Source organism: Pseudophryne corroboree, chromosome 3 (genome assembly GCF_028390025.1).
Source record: "Pseudophryne corroboree isolate aPseCor3 chromosome 3, aPseCor3.hap2, whole genome shotgun sequence".
Taxonomy (NCBI): domain Eukaryota; kingdom Metazoa; phylum Chordata; class Amphibia; order Anura; family Myobatrachidae; genus Pseudophryne; species Pseudophryne corroboree.
In genome coordinates this window covers 317,879,364-317,886,714 of record NC_086446.1, presented here as the reverse complement: position 1 = coordinate 317,886,714, position 7,351 = coordinate 317,879,364, and the positions used below count along the sequence as shown (strand labels likewise).

The 7,351-nt window shown below is 40.6% G+C and overlaps 1 long non-coding RNA gene across 1 annotated transcript in view; it reads left to right on the top strand.

The window, feature by feature from the left end:
- Nucleotides 1-7,351, top strand: part of LOC135055426 (uncharacterized) — a 51,122-nt gene that overhangs the window by 19,273 nt on the left and 24,498 nt on the right. The window contains exons 2-3 of the long non-coding RNA XR_010243751.1: nt 1,427-1,560; nt 6,291-6,371. This is a non-coding gene — a long non-coding RNA (uncharacterized LOC135055426). The remainder of the gene's footprint in view (nt 1-1,426; nt 1,561-6,290; nt 6,372-7,351) is intronic.

The following is a 7,351-nucleotide window of genomic DNA, read 5'->3' as shown; positions in this document are numbered from 1 at the left end:
CTAACCCTGGGTTTTCTATACCTGTCCTATTTTTTCCTGTACTGTAAGTGCGGTTTTCTTGTTTGCTCATTTTATTATGTACTTTGTAATGGGCACTGTGGATCCCTTATGGCGCCATATAAATAAAGGATAATAATAATAATAATACTACAGTATGTACTGGTTGGTCTGCTTTTTTAGAAAAAAATTATCCCACCTGGATAACCAATCATGTCTGCTGGGATCTCTGTCTATAGTGAGGTGTCTAGATATCTGGATTATTATTTGCAGCTAATAGTCCAACAGAAGGATACATATTTAAAAGTCACAAACACCTTTCTACAAAAATTACATTCCTTGGGAGATCTACCTGATGGTTTTTGGCTTTGCACAGTGGACATGATAAGCCTCTACATGAAAAGTTCATGAGAGACAGGAGTGGAGGCAGTTCTACAGCTATCAACTAACCATTGTGACTATAAGGGTCCCCAATTTATGTTTGATGGAGAATTTTTCCAACACATGTATGGTTGTGCAATGGGTACACCCATAGCACTTGTGTATTTTTTAGTAAGGAAGTCTATCATGATATCATCGATTTCTATTAGCGCTACATTGATAATGTATTTTTAATTTGGTTGGGTACAAAGGAGGCGTTTGTTTCTATGATGTGTGATGTAAACACTCTGGATCCAGATATCAAGTTTATATGAGATAGATACAAAAGAAAATTGAAGCGCTATTTGGTCATATATGAGAGAAGCAGGTCACATGAAAAAACACATATTTAATGAAATAAAAAAGAATAATTTAAAATAGTTAAAAAAACCACAGTAAAATGTGTACTGGAAGACACTAGTAAGTGTCAGATCTCAAAACAGCTGTGCCCTTCTTAGTCCTGATGAGAATCAATGAGAGCAGTTCAAACCTGTTCCAATAAAAAGTCCCCTATTGATAGACTCTAGGTGTCCCGTTAATGTTCCATCATGTATGATAATTACCACCAGCAGTTGTTCAAGGTGTTTAAGCGGTAGGCATCCGCAGAAGCTTGTCCCTTGTTTAGCTGTGTGAAGATTCCACGGTGGGGATGGATGTTCTTCTAACGGGATCCACAAGTTGAGACGATAGTGGGGACCTGATCCAGGTAGAAATTCCTCAGGAAATTAATTTTGCAGACAGTGGGCACGCACAGCACCAAGCCTCAACGCGTTTCGTTGCATTCACGCAACTTTTTCAAGGTATTGAAGGTGCTGCTATCCAGGGTTTTTATACCCTTTTCAATATGGTTGCTCATTTGCATATGTGATTAGCAGTGACCAAAAACTCTCATTATATGACCAATAATGACAGACAGACAATTTAAAATGTTGGATAATCAACACATAATCATTCATATATATAATATACTTTATTCTTTATAACTATGACTCATTTCTATCTGGACCAGGTCCCCACTATCGTCTCAACTTGTGGATCCCGTTAGAAGAACATCCATCCCCACCGTGGAATCTTCACACAGCTAAACAAGGGACAAGCTTCTGCGGATGCCTACCGCTTAAACACCTTGAACAACTGCTGGTGGTAATTATCATACATGATGGAACATTAACGGGACACCTAGAGTCTATCAATAGGGGACTTTTTATTGGAACAGGTTTGAACTGCTCTCATTGATTCTCATCAGGACTAAGAAGGGCACAGCTGTTTTGAGATCTGACACTTACTAGTGTCTTCCAGTACACATTTTACTGTGGTTTTTTTTAACTATTTTAAATTATTCTTTTTTATTTCATTAAATATGTGTTTTTTCATGTGACCTGCTTCTCTCATATATGACCAAATAGCGCTTCAATTTTCTTTTGTATACACTTGTGGCTTGGGGGTCTGACCAACCACGTTTTGTTATAGCTGCTGTGGCGCACCTCCCCTATCAGCGCCTGGAGTAAATTCACCTTAGGGTGTCTTTCTCTGTTTTCAGCTTTTTTATAGGAGATAGATGCTGACTGTATTCATTTTTTGGATTATGCTATTTATAAAAATCAGAATCATTTGTCAACATGTCTCTATTGTAAACCAACTGATTGTAACACATTGCTTCCTGCCTCTAGTCATCATGATGTAGTTATGTGACCGGCGGTCAGGAGACTGCCGGTCACAATACTGGCACCTATGTGCTGAAACCTCACCATCCCGATGCTCAGCATGCTGACCAACAGGGACTACTCCCATAGGCATGCCGACCAACAGGGACTATTCCTATAGAGTAGGAATAGAACCTGTGGTGAGCACAGCGAGTCGCCGAGGCCACTGCATGGCGTGCGCAGCGAGCCACCGAAGGGCTTCATTGCACTCACCCCCTCTGGCCATCTAAGAGACAGGATCCCAACTTGGTATTGTGACCGGCGGTCTCCTAACCACCGGTTACACATACCCAACCCATCATCACCCCTTACCATTAGTGAGGGGTTTACCATACTCGCAATTTTTAAGATTACATCGGATTTATAGTGATTTAAGTGATAAAAAGATTCAAATGTAAAAAATGAGATGTAAATTTCTGCAAAGAGATTACCCCAATAACTTACTTCAATTGGCCATTAACAAAGCCCTACAAATGCCTATGGGGCTAATTCAGACCTGTTCGCTCGCTAGTTTTTTTTTGCAGTCCTGCGTTTGCATAGTCGCCACCCATAGGGGAGTGTATTTTCACTTTGCAAGTGTGCGAACGCATGTGTAGCAGAGCTGTACAAATAGATTTTGTGCTGTCTCCGAGTAGCCCAGGACTTACTCAGCCATTGCGATCACATCAGCCTGTCCGGGACCGTAATTGACATCAGGAACTCTGCCTGCAAAGCATAGACATGCCTGCACCTGCATTTTTCCAACCACTCCCAGAAAATGGTCAGTTGACACCCACAAATGGCTTCTTCCTGTCAATCTCCTTGCGTACGCCCGTGCAAACAGATTCTTTGCACAAACCCATCGCTGAGCAGCGATCCGCTTTGTACCCATGCAACGCGCCTGCGCATTGCGGTACATATGCATGCGCAGTTTAGACCTGATCGCCCGCTGTACGAAGACTCAACCTAGCGATCAGGTCTGAATTAGGCCCTATGTACCTAAAGGCAATATCTAGAAGCAATAAGGCAAATAAGGCATAAATACAGGTTAATAAAATACACTTCATTTAGTATGAAACTAATGAAGATAGCAAAAAAAATTCTGTCCTTTAGTGAGAGATGATCCAGATATACCTTCCTTAAAAGAAAAATGCCTCCTCTCTTGTTGCAGGAGAGGTAGGAGCATCAGGGATCCGATAGTCCACTCTGACATATCCAATTTAATGGTAAATCAGTAGCACTTTATGACCAAGAAGGTGGGAGTATATAAGTGCCTTGGGTGTACCACTTGTGCATATCTTGAAGTCAGAGATATGTTTGCACACCCACATACAGGTCATATGCTTAAGATCAAACATGTACTGACCTGTACCAGCAGATTTGTAGTTTACTACATACAGTGGCCATGTGGCAATTATTATGTTGGAAAGACATCAAGAGAGTTTAAAGAACGTATGAACATGTTCCGTAGCTTCATAAGATTAGCTATTAATGGCAAAAAAGCAGACCAACCTGTAGCAATCCATTTCAGAGATTTCAGACATCCGCTATCCACCCTTAGATACAGTATGAAATGATAGATCATACCCAGAGGGTTTGAAGTAGGGTTATAGAAATAAAAAATTATTGCAACGGGAGGCAATGTGGAGTTATAAACTCAATACTATCCACCCTGCCGGCTTGAATATTTAATGTTTCATTTTGATCTGTAACACTGTGTTTATAATACAATGTGGGGAATGATATCACATGCGCTAAAACAATAGAAGGGTACAGAGTAAATGTCAAAGCAATCTCATTCCAAATGTCTAAAAGGTCCACAAAGATAGTCTTTACAGGTTCCTCCCTGAATTGGTATATTTTCCTCCAAAAGGATAGTACATGTAAAAAAAAAGGGAACACAAATAGGCTCCAATGTGTTGTATTTTCTTTGAATAGAAAATGGAAGGGAAAAGTTCTAAAAGGTAGGTAAACCCTCCACTGTGTGTACATATCCAAGTATAGGGTCACCCAAAGTGTGCGACGGTCATAAAAAAGGATGCTCACTCTATGGCTAACATCAAACAGTGAAGTAAATGCTTATAAGGGTTTCTTTCAATCTTTATACGATAAACAAGACTTCATAATAATTCATCATCTGATGTTTAACGATGTCCAAGCTTACATGAATGCTTACTTGAGATAGGTGTTGTAGATTCACGTAGCAGTTTCTTTTACCCACATATATGGTGTAAATCCAAAAAGTCGTTTATAGGTATAAAACGGATATTTAATAAATAAAATATATTAACAAAAAATGTACAAAAAATTATTACAAAAAATTAATCAAGGACATAGGCTACCTTACATAGACAGATATTACATTCCCATTGGTTTGGTAGACAACAAAATAGGGCACAATTGTTCTCACCACTCCGCTGGGTGCCTAAAAAAACATGCCACCAACGCGTTTAGACTGTTTCGGACTTCCTCAGGGTGATAGTGAGTATAGGATCACAGAGTAATCAATTTATACTCTGTCTAGTACCTCCCCCTCATTATAATAATGTGGGCTATGTACATAAGTAACTGTCAGAGCGGGTTCTTTTTACATATACAACAAATGCGTATTCCCAGATGATACAAAATAATACATAATAATACTACAACATGATGTGTTTAAAAACATTATAACATTAAATTCATATATCTATACATTTCCATGGTTTCGGGTTGTCATAGTAACACGGTATCCGGACCAATAGCAATGAAGCTACCAAATAGACACCAGAGTGTTAATTGTGAGCTCTAGTGACTGGGCGCAACAAAATTAATGTATGCTTACGAAAGTGTCTCTGGCGTTCTTTCGTCAGTATGCGTTCCATCTATATGCGGACACGTAAAAAAGCGTTCCAACAGTCCAGAATAGTAGGATAACTTAATTAAAAGTATTAAAAATCATGTAATATCTGCCTATGTAAGGTAGCCTATGTCCTTGATTAATTTTTTGTAATTTTTTGTTAATATATTTTATTTATTAAATATCCGTTTTATACCTATAAACGGCTTTTTGGATTTACTCCATATATGTGGGTAAAAGAAACTGCTATGTGAATCTACAACACCTATCTCAAGTAAGCATTCATGTAAGCCTGGACATCGTTAAACATCAGATGATTAATTATTATGTCTTGTTTATCGTATAAAGATTGAAAGAAACCTTTATAAGCATTTACTTTACTGTTTGATGTAAGCCATAGAGTGAGCATCCTTTCTTATGACCGTTGCACACTTTGGGTGACCCTATACTTGGATACATACACACAGTGGAGGGTTTACCTACCTTTTAGAACTTTTCCTTTCCACTTTCTATTCATAGAAAATACAACACATTGGAGCCTATATGTGTTCCCTTTTTTTACATGTACTATCCTTTTGGAGGAGAATATACCAATTCAGGGAGGAACCTGTAAAGACTATCTTTGTGGACCTTTTAGACATTTGGAATCAGATTGGTTTGACATTTACTCTATACCAGTGACGTGCTTGTTTTAGCACATGTGATATCATTCACCACCAGGGCCGGTTCAAGGGCGCTCTGCGCCCCGGGCAGGAAATAAGGCGTGGCCTAAAACAGGGGGTGTGGTCAATTACGCCCCCTGTGCATTAAAAGCGCCGCTTGAATGCTGAGCGGTGCGCGATGACGTCATCGTGCACCGCACAACAAAAGGTCCTCCCCACGAAGGGAAACTAGACGCTATGCGTCTAGTTCCCTTCGTAGAGAGGACCTTTGCTGTGCGGTGCGCAATGACGTCATCGCGCACCGCTCAGCAAAGTTACTCTCCAGGAAGGGAAACTAGACGCATAGCGTCTAGTTCCCTTCAGGAGGCGGACGGGGACGAGGACGGCAGCGGGCAGCGGAGGCGGACGGGGACACAGCGGGCAGCAGTGGCGGATCTTGCCACGGTGCGGCGCCCTCCGGAAGGCGGCGCCCCGGGCAAAAGTACTGCTTGCCCGTGGCAAGATCCGCCACTGTTCACCACATTGTACTTTTTTTTCCTGGTAGATAACACCGGTAGATTTTTGCAGCTTTTACATATCCAGCACAGGGATATACATCTTTGTCCTTTAAGAACTGTGTTTATAATGTTGCAACTTTTCCCTAAATGCAGTGATTATTTGAAATTCTGTTCATTGTAACTGTGTGTACAGGTCAAACTGTCTCCATGGTGACAGGAATGCTCTTCATGATTAGCGCTACAATTGGATCAAAAATCTTGTTTCTATCTGAAGGTATGTGTGTATACAATAGGTGAATAGACCACGTTTACATATCTTAATGTCGTCATGTTGCCTTTTTTCTCCTCTGCCTGTTCAATTTTCTTTGTATTTTATTCTGGCTACTATATTGACTGGCTCCTTTGTTATTAATGTTCTGATTTTTTTTAGATATTTATATGTTTGCTATAATAATTTTAAATACTTGCTATGTTGCAAAATCTATGGTGTATATTCTGAATTTATAGATATTGTATACCCCTGATGAAGTCTCGGCAGGAGACGAAACACATTGGGTTTTCTTACAATAGTGATCCTTGGTCTTCCTAACAAGAACTTGTTGTTATGTATATTTTACATGTTTTTATGTGAAAACGACTTTTAATAAATGTGAAAAAGTTGCAACTTGTAGTACCTGTGTGACACTCTGACATGGATATCCTATTAACTTGGATTTATGGGGATATATGTGGCAATATATGTATCATCACCCATATACTGGAAACAACCTGGGTGAGACACCTACATTTTCCCTAAAAGGAACCCTCATTTCTCACTAGCCAGCACAGTGCAGTTTTCCCTTGCCTAGGTTGCTAGGCAACGCCATCAACCAAAGGACAGCAACTTGTGGAGCACTAGTACTAGCACTAGTACCCAGGTTCAGACCAGCAGAGCAGGAAGAATCGAAGCTGCTGATTGGGTGGTGCAGAGCGGGAAGAGTAGGGTCAAGGTTACCTCCTGAGGTGATTTCTGAGGTGATTTCTGAGGAGTCCCTGATGTGACAGGGAGAGAGATGCTGTGAGGAGTGGTGCTCTGAGGTAATAGCATGGAGAGTGATGCTGTGCTGAGGTGATGCTGAGGATAGACAGGGAGCTGAGAGCCGCCAGCCACAACCCTGTGGGAGCCTGTACACAGTATACGGGGAGGAGAACATCAGTGTGCCCCTGAGAACAGCCAGAGCATCAGAGGGAGCGGTAATTAGAGCCTTGGAGCTG